Consider the following 15,765-nt stretch of genomic DNA (forward strand, 5'->3'; position numbering starts at 1 on the left):
TACATAGCTTGGGAATGTATCCAGTAATCAGACTTAGTGTTACAAAGACAGATTGCTCCAATAAGTCTTACTGCGCTATTGTATCTTCCTTGATTTTCTGGGAGGCAAGAGAAGTCTGAAATTTATCCCAGAAAAAATATCCTTATTTCAAATTGCACCCCGATATCCTAAGAAACAAAGCTTATTCACAGGCTTGCTGCCTACCCTCCTGGTGAAAACGTTTTCAATAAATCACCTAAATCCAACAATGTAAGTCTGGCTGCATCAGAAACATGAAGTCTGAGAAAATCAGCCTCTGGGTAGGAATAAAAATTTTTATCCCTGCAGAAGGAGCAACTCTTTGAGTTCTCATTCATCAGCTGGTCAATGAAACAGACATACATATTCATTTCAATAAATTAGCTCAGTAGCAGCCTGAAAGAAGTAACAAAGTATTTTTCTATCCACCTGGGGATTCAGACACCTGAGAAGATCAAGGTACAGTGGAAGAATATAGAGAGTAGAGGAAAAGAGGGGGAAAAAAAAGAAAAAAAAAGGAGCAGGGAAAAAAGCACCTATTAGATATGAACACTTAGGAACAGAGAATCATGAGTTGCAATGCTCACAAAACAACTTCCTTTAGAAGACTGTCCCTTTGAGGTGTGCATATAAGAGAAAACAAAGAAAAAAATATCTGGTACTACCTTTATAAGTAGTTTTTCATTCTCATGTGTTCATGACTTAGATCACTTACAGACACATCAGAGTTCAGGTTTACTCACTCTGCATCCCGCACATTTGTATTGGGCACCTCTACTGCTTCAAGTTTCCCTTTGCCTTGAATGTTTCCTGAACTGTATGAGACAAGATTCCAGTTCAGATAATTATAGCAGATGTAGACTAAAAATTCCAGACCCCTTCTGCTCACTCTGAGAACCTGTGAAGGAGGCAGGTCCAGTTCCACCATCCTCATTCACCCAACATCCCATTGATTTTTTTTTAAAGTATAAAATACAATCTTTATAACAAATTGGGTTTTAATTTACTTGTAACATTAATTGATGTTGCCTGGTAACAGTTTGCATACAAAATATGTACAGTATCACACATTTGTATGCCCAATCCTCAACACATATATTATTCAGTGACTAGGAGCAAAATCCACTGCAGAGTAATGAATTAACCATCCAAAATAAGGAATCACTGCAGTTAAAATGACTGAGCACATACTTAATGGTATTCTCATGATCCAGATCTGGTATTTGGAGAAACAGAAAAATTCTGTAAATTCCTTGATGAAGTATAAGACATTTACAGGTCAATAAATTGTGAGTGCCCTTCCACTTCAGTTAAGCAAATACTTATTTGTAGTTAGAAACAAAGACTGGCATTGGGGAATGAACTTTGTTTCAGTTCAACAGCTGCATATTTACACTAAAACAAGCGTTCTGCATCCTCATGGATTTTATTGAGACTTGACAAACTAAGCTCTGATTTATATTCAGATTCTAATGAAGGTAACCAGATATTGTTATTATTGGAATGCACAAAGACCTTCCTTTGTGTTCCCAAAATCCCTTCCCATATACTATGTACTAACACTGCACTTAACTTTTTATTTTGGAGGTCTTGGTGATGGTGAAAGAAATTACGGGTGGTGGAAGAAGGGCAGTGAAGATTAGACTGGAATTCTTTTAGCCCTCATGTATTCCACATTTTTGGAGGTGTTATAAGGGGGTGGAATTAGCATTCACATCACTGCAGATTTCAGGAATCAGATAACATCTTTAAAGGATTTATGACACCTCTTGGGCTTCCCAGCTATCAGGTAAAATTTTTATGCAGAGATTTCCTTTATCAATCTTGAAAGAATAAAGTAAATTTATTTCCTATTCTAGGTAAGGGATCTGGGTCAACAAGGTTCCTCCATTTTCTAGCAATTCACTTGCTCAATATTTATATTACCCCTGTTTTACTCTTTCAAGCGGCCTGTAGAACTAGTCTGTTTCCTCTACACAGTCACTTTTCAAGAATACTTCACAACTCACAATTTTGGTGTTCATCTCTTAGTGGATGAAGGCTGCAGTTTCCATCCTAAGCTAACTCTGTAGCCCATTCTTAAATCCAATTAGTTCCAAAAAGCATTCCCAGTCATTAAACTGGAGCTGAGGAAAAAAATCCTGTATAGTGAGACCATGCTATAAAGAAGGACTTGAGGTGTGGGATTTTGGAAACCTTTTAGTAGCTTCTAAACCATAGAAATCAAATCTCACCTCACTCTGATGCCTTTTTGTGCTATCAAGAACACAGAGTAAACAGGGGTAAATATTTTGATATCTGAAACCCAAATTCAGAGGCTCAGGGTTTGGTGCAATCAAATCCTTGCTCTGGAGAATGGCTCACATTTGACAGAGCTTCACCTTGCCCTGGGGGTGTGCAGGATGGCAAAAGAGCTTTCTTTGTCTATAAAACAGTTTAATTGTTCTGAAATATTTGTTGCTACATTGTTAAATATTTCATTGTTGTAGAAAAACTGAAGATATTTTGTTGAAATTTTAATGGATTTCTTATTTTGCCTGCTCAGGCCAGCAATTCACAGTTATTTAAAACCACCATTTATGAAATGTAAACAGCTGTTAAAATTGTTATCCAGAGTGCAGAATTTTGCCACTAACAAAATCAGTGTTTTATCAGTTTTTGTTTAGTCTGTGGTATAATAATATATTCTAGTGTTATGAAGACCAAAGGACCCATTAACCAGGCTTATGTACACAACGTTATACAAATACTTAATTCACTGAATTAGTCCACAGAGTTATCCAACATTTCAGCCTCAAGATTCCACGTATGGTACACAAGGCATTGCAGCTTGAACACATCTCACATTGTTTTTACTTTGGATTTGTATCCTCCTCCTCCTGTGCTGCATAAATTTAATTCAAGATTTCTCAGTTACAAACAACAGTGTAAACATGAGTATTTGGAGGTAAAGAATCTACATTTTCCGCTCTAAGAGAATTTAGTTGCAAGGATTCACTGCTGTTACAGAATGAGACCAAGAGTAGAATTAGTCCTTTTGTCTAAGAACTTTTAAAAGCCAAAACTTTTAGTGATTTTAATCAAAGAGCAAAAGTAACAATGAAGGTCTTACCAATTTTACTTTTGTAAGGAAATTGGGCTTTATGTTTTGAGTGTCTGAAACTACAAGAGCATCACGGAAATTGAACTACTGGGGAAAAAACATTATGAAAAGAGATTTCTTTGGGGTTTGAATGTTTGGGTTTTTTTTCCTTTTTTTCCCTTGCCCCAAAAAGTGTCTACTGATACAGAGCTTTCTGAATATTTAACATTATAATTTTGGCATATAAGGGGAAAATTAGTATTAGACTCCAAGAGTCAGCTTCCACATTGAATTGTATCATTTTTCCCCAATTTAAGTCAGAGATTGTTCATAACCTAAAATTAAAAAGAAGTTAGACTTATACAAGAGGGTTCAAAGAATGTTTATAACACACAAAGGATAGAGGAAAGGATTTAGGAAACAATAAAAAATAAATTATTTAAAAAGAATAAGCCGAGTGGATTTAACCACAAAGTGAATAGAACTTGGGAGATGCAAATGTGAATGCTGATGTCACACCACTACATTCTCCTATCTCTGCACTCAAAACCCGAAATTATCCAAAAACACCTCCCCATTCCTTTTTAGAGGGTTACATTATCACAATTATGACAAAATAAAACCACAGACTTAAATTCACCAGAAATGTAAATAATTAATACTTTCTACAGTACATGACCAACAGGGCCATTTTGGGAAGGGATGAGAAGTGTAGAAAAAGAGAAATGGACAAATTATGTTTGTTTGTCCGATTTGTTAATGCTGCTCCCCAAAGGCACTTTAGAACATTTTAATTGCAATTACAGACACGCCTATCCTGGCATGTCCTACAACCACTACTTTTAATGCTTCCACATTTCCCTTGTCTGTAAATTTCTACTTTTTATGAAGATAGGATGACATAGGAGCTTCAAGTTTGGTTGCTCCATAGAAACAAGAGTTTATAGACTTCAAATAGAAACCACCTTGCTTTACTTTTAACAGGTGAAAACTGCACAACAGCCTGTGGGTTTTTGTAAAGAATTCCTATCTGTTACAATTTAAAGAGTTTAAAACCCAAGGGCATCGATCCTTATTCTCAATAAAACAACAATGGGCAACAGAAAAGATCTCACAGAATAACACCTACATATTTTAACATATTTATATTAAGTACATTTTGGTGAAATCCAGATCCATACACCAAATAAAAACGTCAGAGATTTAGAAATATCCTACAAGTTAATGGCCGTAGTCATTAACAAAAAGCCTTGTGGGGTGATTGTGAAAAGAAATATTTATCCTACTAGGGACTGATGTCTACATTAGTAGGTAGAAAAGAAAAAAAAAGGGTAAAATTCAGTTTTTAAGGTTCATTTTATTGTACCCCCTATTTTTTACCTGATGTTTGCAATGACAACTAACCATGCTGGCCTATTCTGAATAAATTCCACCTCGCAAAACTGGGCCCCAGAACAAAATTACTTTCTGAAAACTGACAAGGCTTTTATGCAAAACACAAGTGTTTTACTGTTAGTAGCAAAATATGTTTGCAAATACTGCTAATAGTTAATTTGTTTCAAAAACACCAGTGATGAGTAATTTGTTTTATGTCTTTTGTTTCAAAAGTAACCAGTGTCACAGATGCAAAAGCTTCTTTTTCTTTACTCTCTCATCCTTTCACTTTTGTGTTCACTACAGTAATGACAGATACACATAGGGATGATTTGTAATTAAATTAAAATCAGCAATAAAAAAGGTGTGCAAAATGCATTTACTCCAAAACAATAAACAAGCACAAGATTAATTGCTTGCAATATGCCTACCTTTGATGTGTGAAAATAAAGATGATGCAGCACCTGATCACCTTCGAATCAATTCAACATCCACCTGGTACAAAAGCACATTATTTACTGCCAATTTAGACAGGTTCCATGAAAGAATTTCCAAGACCTCTGGTGGAAAGGTACCAGAACAGAAAAAAAATTACATCCATTTAGCTCTTCCCCTTCTACTACAATGACTTAGACCAATTTCTACAGAAGGAAAATATTCCCCAAATGTCTATAATTCAAACAGTGTGGTACAGCAAAATGTAGAAAACATAACTACTCATTTTAGACATTCTGATAACAGAGAAATATAATCACCATTGGCACAGTATATGTCTTTTGTTGTGATTTTCCATAATTTCCTATGCATTCACAGAATTATACTTACAAAACCCACAAAGAAATAAAATACAGAAGAGCTCCTTTAGCAGTGGCATCTAATTTCATTGACATTGTGTTTTGAATCTCTGAGCACTCTCTTGAATTGCACTGTAGCACAGTAAGACTTATTAAACACACCAAGTATACAATTATGTGCACAATGAAAATAAAGAGGAAAATATGTGGTAATAACAAATACCATTTCTCCTGGTATGAAAAATTCTATTACTCTGCTTCTAAGTTCAAAAGTGTAAGAGAGTTCACCCTGCTTACTTTCTTTGGGTATCTGTAATATTTACAGGGCAAGCTTGGATTAGTGTTGATTTTCTTTGTTTTACTGGAGAAACAGTTCCATTTCAGTGGTGAGTGATGATGGTACTGATCATCTGAAGGCTTGTTTAATTCTTTATGGTGTTCATCTAAAATGCATTGCTGCCAAAAGAATAGTTTACCCTGGATTTCAGCAAGGTTGCAAGTCAAAGTCTATATTCAACAGATTTGGGAAAATACTTTTCTCCCACACAAACCTTGTAGATATGTCTGGAATGCCAGAAACTTGAGATTTTGAGATGTGAACAACTGAATGTGAAGCAATGTAACAGTGCAATTCAGAGTAAATGGAATAAACTAGGCTGTCTAGCAGTGCTAAAATATTTACACCCCATCCCCACATGCATCTCTACTCTCTCTTTACACCTCCCACACACATGTCACCCTTTTGTAACTGGATGTACAGAATAAAGAAGAAAGGAGAAGTCAAGTCACTAGCTTCTAATTTTGTTCTCTTCTAGTAGCTGTGGGGTATTAAGAGTCTAATAGTGAAAATATAAGTGTGCAAATGTTCATATAATAGGATTTCACCTTCAAGCCTGCATAATGTCATGTGATGCAGGAATAACCTGTATTTGTAGTTTTCACAAATTCAGGAAAAAAGTGAATTGGTATAAACAGATCAAATATTCAAAAACTAACTAACTAATGAACAAAACAAAACAAAAAAAAAACCCAGATTTTGCTAAATATGAAAATACTTAAGATATGAAGATTAGAAAAAGCAGCAATATTTTCATTCCTAAGCAGAACATGAAAGGCCTGTGAAATGCAGGGAGATAACTTACGTTATGACTACAGGCAACTGGCGATGCTAAAACCTGCTTAGCTCCTTGGAGATTGGCTGCATTCTTTTCCTATCAGATGACCACTGCAGTTTCACAGGCTGCTCTACAGCTCTTTTTTACAATAGGGAGCATTCTGCCCAAGCCCTGGCAAGTTGTCGTTGATTGTTTCAAACGCTCTGTATTCAGCTATTCACGGAATGATTCACTGCCTTTTCAGACTGTAAGCCAGCCTAGTGTGTCAAATATGCTTCTGAAGATAAAGGCATTTGTAAATGTAAAGGCATCTGTAAACTCAAAAGGTGTTTAACTATGTATGCAGCCCTCACAAAGCACAGGCAGCAAGCGTGAGACTGCTCCCGGTGAGAAAGAAAGTAATTCAGCATCACTTTTCCTCCTTCTGAATTCAGATTGCAAAATAAAGATTTAGCAGGCTCCCACATAAATGAAGTCAGGAATTTTAACAATATATCAGCGCTGGCCTACCACTATTTCTCTATTTTCTGCACCACAGAAATGTTAGCAGTGTGTCTCCCAAGGAGCTATGATCCCTTTACAGTGTGAAAAGTGCATAAATACAGAGGCTGGGAGGCCTCGGTGGGCAAACCTACTGGCAACAAAACAATAACACTCTGGCATGTATTTACAAATACAAAACCATGGCTTTCATTTGAATTAATTTACTCAGGGAACAGAAAAGAACCAAAGGTTTGAGTGGAGGAAAAGGATGGAGAGATCCCAATAGTTCAATACTTAATTGTTCCCTAAAATTTCCCTTGCGTCATGATTCCATTCTTGTCATTTATTTCTTATATTTCCACATCTCTTACTGAAAAATCTATTCCTTTTAGCAACGGAGAAGGAAAAGCATAAAGTTGTGAAGGCTGGAAAAAACCTCAAAGGTCACTGAGACCAGCAAATAACCCAGAATCACCATGTTCACCAGTAAACCAAGTGCCTTTTGAACACTTTCAGGAATGATGATTCCACCTCTCCCATGGGCATCTTGTTCCAATGCCTGACCACCCTTTCAGTGATGACATTTTCCCCAATATCCAGTCTGAGCCTCTCCTGGTGGAACTTGAGGCTGTTTCCTCCCATCCTGTCACTTGTTACGCAGAAGACCGATCCCCACCTCACTATAATTACAGAATTATTTAGATTGGAAAAGCCTTTTAAGACCATCAAAACCAACAACTAACCCAGCACTGCCAAGTCCACCACTAAAACATGTTCCTCACTTCCACATCTACTGTTTTTTTAAATACATCCAGAATTGGCGGCTCCACCATGATACTCACCTCCACATCTGCTGTTTTGTAAATATATTCAGAATTGGTGACTCCACCTCCGCCATGGGTTGCCTGTTCCAGTGTTTAATAATGATTTCAGTGATGAAATTTTTTCCTAATATCCAATCTAAACCTCTCCTAGGCACAGCTTAAGGCCATTTCTTCTCATCCTATTGCTGATTACCTGGGAGAAGAGACCAACCCCCATACGCCTAAATCCTCCTTGCAGAGAGTTGTAGAGAGTGATAAGGTCTCCACTGAGCCTCTTTTTCTCCAGGCTAAACCCTCCAAGGTCCTTCAGCCTAACAAAACTTGTGCTCCAGACCCTTCACCAGCTCTGTTCCCTTCTCTGGACTCATTCCAGCACCTCAGTGCCTTTCCTGTAGTGAGAAGCCCAAAACTGAACACACAATTTTGGGTGTGGCCTCACCATTGCTGGTCACAATTCCAGTCTGGCTGGGCATGATGCTCTGATTATCCTGTACACTCAAGATGTGATGGCACTAGAGATGATCTGCTCCATGACCTTCCCTGGCACCAAGGTGAAGCTAAGAGACCTGCAGTTCTCCAGATTCCCCATCCCACCATTCCTTTGTAATGTTTGCTACTTTTGGATGTTTGTTACTTTTCCTAACCTCCAACCAACTGGGACGCCCCATTTGAATAGGGCTGCTGGTAAATGATTGAATTTTGCTCAGTGACCTGTTCTGGCAGTTTCCTTGGCATTCTTGGGTGGATCCCATCTTGCACCAGAGACTCATGTGTGTTTCAGTGATGCAGCAAGCCTCAGCAAAAAAGGATAACTTTCCCCCCCCAGTTAGTTCAACTGAAAAAAATGAGTTCCTCTTCCTTTAGGATTAATGAAGACAAAGTGAGTGTGCACTGTGGGAGGTCTCCCAGTGAAAAAGGAGCATAAATAAGCCCAAATCAACTCTTAAGTTTAAATAAAACACAGTGATAACATGTTAACTCTTTTTCTCACTGACTCACGAAGCTGTGTGTTGCACTGTAACTCAGAAGGCTCCGCAGCGATCTTTCACAGTTTTGAGTCTCCCCAAATCTTCTAAGTTATGTGTGAAATAGCAGATTGTGTGGAGGGGAGGAACCAATAGGTATACAACACATATTTTAAGTTTGGTGGTACCTTTTATTAAAAAAAAATGTGGTGCTGGGAGGACATACTATATATATATGTAAATGCACCCAAAATAGAACACTCACAAAGTAGAAAAGTAGAAGAACAAGTTGTAGAGTTGCTGCACGCTCCAAGAAAAGACAGAAACCCCTTTAAAGTAGGAAATCATTAAATTGAAAGATCAAGAAATACTACAAGCAAAAAACGCTGCATAGAGGGAATTCAAGGCAAGTAACAGTCAATGTGTACAAATGATGTGGCACAATGGATTCTGCCTACAGTGAAGAACTTTGTTATACCCACACCTACTTTCCAGCTTCCCTAGAAAAATCAATGCCTTTCAGTGCTTGCCGGGCCAAATGGGGAATGCCAATGAGACTCCAGTTTGCTTTGACACAGCACCCAGTTACACCTCTGAAGAAACAGGCACAGAATTTGTCATCATAAAAAAAAAAAACAACTTTGGGGGATGAAAAACTGCATGTTAGAGCCCTGTTGGCAGTGCTAGCAGATGGCATGAAATTGCCACCATATGCGATTGCGAAGCGTAAAACAATGCCGAAGGAACAGCTGCCTACTGGAATAATTGCTAGGTGTCAAAACCAGGATGGATGTCTAAAGGCTTAATGAAGGATTGGCTGAATGTTGTTTGCAATAGGTGACCAGGTGTGCTATTAAAGGAAAGGAGAAATGCTTGTCCTACACACATTCAAAGGAGCCTACCACTAGCAAAGAGTAATGTCAGAGAAGTGAATTCTGTTCTCTGGTCATGATGGGAGGAGAACATTCACAGCTGCAGGTGGCTCCATGTATTAGCAAACAAACCCTTTGAAGACCATTTGAAATCTATTCAAAATGGCTCTGGAGGTGTGACCACGTTATAACTCCTATAGAAAGTAATTTAGTTGAGCACAACAATGGAGTTAGACAGAATCATATCAGATAAACCCAGAAGATGCAGTTTTAAAATTTTGAGTAACTCCACATTTCATTTTCCATGTTGGAATCAAAAGCAATTTGCTTGAGTTCAAAGGGAAAGAAGTTTAGTGGGAAAACTCTGAAAATGAACAAGAAAGCGTATACGAGCAGGAGAGACAATTAAGGGAAATGAAGAGGGATGAGACATGCAATAAATATTTTTTTGTTTATAACCTTCTATTCTGGATGGAAGGAGATGTTGCCTTCTGTTCAAATGTGTCATTTTTCCTGGTTGATATAGTAGCTGACTCTGATGCTCAATCTCAACTGCAACTGCACCAAGAGGGAGGTCAGAGCTGCCTTGCAGAACCCGTGTGTACCATGAGCTAGGACCAGCCACAAGTCTGGGGAAGGGACAACAGAGCATCTTCTCCACGAGCTCCAATTTCATTTGAACTAGTGGAATTCACTTGGAAACAACTGCATTATAAAGCATCTCTGCCTTTCAGATTAAAGACAATATCACGGGTTTACCTCTCACACAACAGCTCACATTTTCACAACGTGGCCTCACTTGTTCCTAAAAACATAAACCCACAGAACCAAAAAACAACAGCAAACCCCAAAACAAAACAAAAAACAACCCTACCCCCTCCCAAGAATCCACATATATCTGCAACCAAACAACCAGTTCCAGCCATATAAAGTGTCTCTCCACACAGGATAAAAAAAATTCAGTTAGAAAATATTTGTATGAATTTGTCATGTATCCTCCTGGATTTTGGCCTATCATTCACATCCTTTTTTTTTATTTTTCTCTCCCTGAACACAGGATTGGACTAGTGACTAGCTGACTTTGAAATGTCTTGGGTTTTAAATCAACGGCGCACGTAAGAATACAACTTTGTGCTACTTCTGTATAAATATATCTAGACAGGTATTTATAAACTCACAGGAGTCCTTACAAAACTTCAAAGCTTACCCACACTACTGAATTGCTTTTTCCTATTGCAACATTCAGAGGCATATCAGTTTGAACATTCTGTTGTGATCGCAGGCATTTCTGCATGAAATATCTTCAGCATGAAGAAGTGCCTAACAAGAATATAATCGAGGCTGTATAAAGAGATCAACTGCTCCCTGCCATGCTTAATGTAGTCTACGTTTTGTTAATGACAGTTCCTCCCAGAAGCATCTAAAATTTCTGAATTTAAACACAAGTTTAAATTCAGCTGGAAATTTTAAGGCCTGAGGAGATTGACACAGCTCTTGCTCAGTTCTATTGGAGTAGCACTGGGAGCTGGTTCCTTCTTGCTGCTTATGGAGCATCCATTTTTATGAGAGTGCTTTAAAAGAGTGTTCTGGAGCTGGAAGAGTTTTAAATAGGGTATTTGTGTCTTTGCTACTTCCCAGTAGCTACACTAACTTAGGACTAAATATTTCTTGGACAGAATTACTTCCTCCTCCAGCTACATCCTTTGTCTGCACTGAGATTTGTCTTGGTAATTAAAGAAGCAGAGTCAGTGCCCAGACAACCATTTGAGCAGAGTGATACAAAGACACTTTGGTGTCACCTTTGTTCACACATGGTTTTGGTGTGATTCTTACTTCGTGACATTGCTTCCCAAACTCAGTCTGTGTTATTTTAAAATTAGTCCTTAGATCTAAAATTTAAAGTGAAATGAAGTGGCACAATCATTTAGCCTTGTGGCAAATAAGTTCAGCATTTGCACATGTTGAAAAATATGGAGTTGCTATATTAAAGTTAATTTAAATCTATATTCAATATGGCTCATATTTATCACTTTTTAAGACAAATCTATGTGAAAGAAGTGTACCTTGGCTTCTTAAACATTGTAAAGGAAATGTGTTTAAATTTACAGATCCCACAGAAGCTTGAACTGTTCCACTGTGCACATACTTTTTAACAAGACCTTTCAGTACATGATCACATGCAGCACTTATGGGGGAACAGGCTGCTAGCTACTGCACATTGTTAGATTTATTGGCAGTGGGCTGGGAATACGTGCTGCTTAGGAGGTGGTAAGTACCATTTTTTTAAACAGGTAAAGCAATACTCCACTTCTGGCTTCCTGAGAAGTGATCTCCCCTTTAGGATCAATTTTCTATTAAAATAAATAATTCCTCTGAAATCAAATTTCAGGCAAGATAAACGGGTTCTTGGCTTGCCTTCTCTATCTGTGGAATATATGGAGGATATTAAAATTATCTCTTCCAAACAAAAGATATTTCAGCCCACTGGCAAGAAAAAAAGCAGTGCAGTCCAATGTCTGAAGGTTACTTCTGCAAATATTATTAGCACTAGACCTAGCTCTTTATATCTTTTGGGCCAGCAAAGCTAGTTTATTAATTATAAAGAGTTTAATATTTCTCTGACAGAACTGACAGGACAAATACTTAGTAGAAAGATTCCTTAAGTGCAATGTGAGATCACCATTAGATAGAGTGTGGTGTGTGTGTCTGACAAAAGACTGAACTATGTTACTACTGACAGTGGGATATTAATATTTCTGATTTACTACTTCTATGTGCAGCTAGTTTTTTAGGGCCAAAGTTTCATTTTCCTTGTGTTAAAATTACTTAGAGGTGATAAAAGCTTTTATCCCTCCAAAAATGTATTCACCTCCTGTATTCACCGTTAGACCTCCCTTCCCTTACAATGGTCTATGCAAAAAGAAATGTGGGTCTCAGTCTTGTTTCCAGTCTATGTAAAATCTATTGCAGATGAGTCTCAGTGGGCCAGTTAAATAGCCAAGAAGTGAATTAGCATGGAGACAAAGGATGTCTCTGAACATGAAGGTAGTAACAGATTTTTTCAGAATAAATAAGCATATGGTAGATCAGAATAACAGAGGCTTCAGTGTTGTATCACAGCAGACACGTGCAACTCAAGGAGATTCCTAACAGACTTAGCAATGAATGGAGACTTACCCTCAGAGAAAATAATTTAGTCAAGATCTCAGTGTTCTTTCACAAAGAAATCATTTATGCCAATTATAAACATGAATCGGAAGATACATGTCTTTGTTGTTTCAAAACTAAACATCAAAACATTTCATCTGAGAATGGTGAAACAAAATGCTCCAATTCCTAAAGAAAAAAAAAGACCAAAACCAACATAAATCAGTTTTTAAGACTGAACATTTGAACAGATCCAGGACAAATTATTCTTCTGTTGTTAGCAATCATTTACCTCCAAAAGATGCTTAATTTTAGCCATAAGCATTACAGACCCTGCTGATCACTCCAGCTTGGTTGGGGAGGAGTATCAAAACAGGAGCTTTAGCTATGGGGTTTTGTTCAGTTTATTCCAAAGCACAGGAACAAAGCCACAAAGCCAGGGTAAAACCATTCACATAGTGGCTCCTGTTCTGCCACTGCGGGACCCTAGACCTGCAGGTTTCACCATTTCCCCCATAATCCAGCAGGTCTGCAGGATCAAGCCTCAGGAGTTGGGAAATGGAAAGTGTGTCCACATGGAGATGAGGTCTCTGTTGGCAGTCAGTGTTGTAGCTCAGATTTACAGGAATAAGTATGTGTGGATTGAAAGCAGGGGAAATAAAATGCTTTGTGATCCCAGTTTGTGACTGTGCAGCAGAAGAGTGGAAAAGCTGCAAGGTAAATTGAAGATGTATTTGTGCAGACTCTGTAGCAGTATTGGGAAAGCAGCAGATCCCAAATGAGCTAAGTGGGTGTAGCCTGCAGGGATGAACTGTGGAGCAGCCAAGCTTTCAGGAGCCAGGAATTGCTCTTGGGGAAGGGAAAGGAAGGGATTGAAGCAAGCCATCTCCTCTGTGTCACAGGCCTGACACAGACCTGAAGGCTGCTTCCAAGAGAAGCACCCATACCATTTAAATTTGGAAAGCATTGTTCAAACAGGAGAGTGCCTTGAGTTTTTGCAGAGCTCTAAACTCTGGGAGTCAGTTCTGTATTTGTCAAAATAAAGCTTGGACTTTATGACCTTGAGATCGAGCTGTGAGGTTCCCAGAAATATCAGAAGTAGATAAATATATTACTTCTCAGTATTGCAGATGTTTTTCTGTCAATTGTCACAGACCTCTTTTCTCAGAAAACACACTGAAGTGTCAGTGCTGTCTGCAAACCTCAGAGAAAACATCAGTCATTCTAATTAAAGAGCATCCAGAAATTGTTTTCCTTACACACTGTTGGACCATCAAAGAATATATTGGAAAAGACCATAGCCTGCTGTTGGGATGATGCTGTTAAAAAACTGAAACCTGGCAAATACTGACATCTTATGCTTTTGGCAGAATTTATTGTTCCAAATTCATCCACATATGAAATATTCATCCATAAAGCTAAAGAAGGAACAAGAATCTTAGGAAAATATTACAAGACAACACAAAGTAAGAGCCAAAGTAAAGGGAACTGCTCTTAAAGAGAAGACCCTGATGAGAATTTGTTTCAGAGGACATATTGCCAAAACATCCACAGTAAAAACAAAATTTGCAATACAGTTTAATACTCACCACTCTGTGCTTTTTTAACAATCTCCATCTCGAGATTTTTAATGCCTGGTGACAGTGGCACTTGGGTTTTGTCTCTTCCTCACTTACACCACTGAAGGGAATTGATGGCTTTGTCCTTTCCTCCATCTGCCAAGCCTGTGTTATCTAAGAAATGGGTGGGGAATCACAGCACTGAAATTATAGTCACAAGGAAAAGAAAATCTCCAGTTCTAGCACCAAGATAATATAATAATAATTGCCCAAGCTAAAGGGTCAGGATTTTAGGGAAAGCATGGATGTAACATTATCCCACTTGACTGAAGTCTGCAAGAATCAAAATAAAAGGCAATGCCATTCCTGTCATAGCAAATCTAAATCCAACTCAGCAAGCTAAATGCCTTTCAAGAACCCAAATCAATGGAACATATGAATGGGATAATGAGATGCTGTTAGCTTTTCTTGATCCACTTGTTTGAAGGACGATTTCTCTAAAATGCTCTACATCAGCCTTACATTTACCTTCTCTTCTTAACATTTTTTTCCCAGCCTAGGCAAATTGTATGATGTAAAAGATGTACCTAAAAAAAAAAAAGTATGAAGAGAGGTGAAAGGCCTTATTTTCCAAAAGCATTCAAGCAAATTAGTGACAGACTCAACACTGGCATTGCTTACAAGAAGTCATTGCTTGCAACCACCCACAAATCATTGCGCATGTATGTTGCTTTTTTCAGAGTGAAGAGGAGAGATAATGGGAAAAGACATGAATAGGTTAAAACCCAGTATTTTAGGAATTCCTAACCTCTCAGTTTAGATTTCACCCTTAGTTATCAGTCATACTTCTGGATCAAAAAGTCAAATAGTTTAGATATTATTTTCAAACATTTTTCCTGCTTACCCAGAATTGCAAGGAATGGCAAATAGGTACCTCTACATATCAGTTACTTTTGTAGCTAACAGTTTATGTTAATTCTGTTTAAAAAAATCAGGCTCCAGAATGAGTTACAGTCCTCTATTACAGAGCAAAATAACAATGTAATACTTAATGATGTCCAACAATTTCTTCATCATCCTTTGTTCTTGAGTCATACACAATCTTTTGTGCTAAAATGTCTCAGTAGGACTCCACCAAAATTTTTCTGATCAAATTTTTAAATTCTTTCCTTTGCTAAGAATTTTCAGCTAGACAGAAGTATTCACATTACGTTTTAAGCTAAAAGCAGAGAGAAAAAGATACAAACTTCTTCACTATCTGTTCTTCGAATTATTTGAACCTCCATTGGCTTTTGCTCCTCAGACCTTGATTTTATACAAAAAAGACACCCTTGGGCTTCACTTTAGGTCATCTCAAGTGTCACCTTTCAGAGAAGACAAAAAGGCAGGTCTACTTTTGCAATTTACCTCCACCACTCCCCAGTAAAGAGGGAGACAGACTTGGAATGCCCTCACCACTTTTTTTGGGATGGCCATGCTTTTTAATTATGTTCCCTAGCTTCTACTCATATTGGAGTTAATCCTACTGGATC

The 15,765-nt window shown here is 37.9% G+C and overlaps 1 long non-coding RNA gene across 1 annotated transcript; it reads right to left on the reverse strand.

Annotated features, from left to right (window-relative positions):
* Positions 1-816: 816 nt before the first annotated feature.
* On the reverse strand, positions 817-6,478 carry LOC134415279 (uncharacterized). Its single transcript, XR_010027013.1, has 3 exons — positions 6,411-6,478; positions 4,906-4,969; positions 817-833 (listed from the first exon to the last, which is right to left on the reverse strand). It is a non-coding gene; the product is annotated as an uncharacterized LOC134415279 (long non-coding RNA).
* Between the last annotated feature and the right edge of the window lie 9,287 nt (positions 6,479-15,765).

This window comes from Melospiza melodia, chromosome 2, assembly GCF_035770615.1.
Source record: "Melospiza melodia melodia isolate bMelMel2 chromosome 2, bMelMel2.pri, whole genome shotgun sequence".
NCBI lineage: Eukaryota > Metazoa > Chordata > Aves > Passeriformes > Passerellidae > Melospiza > Melospiza melodia.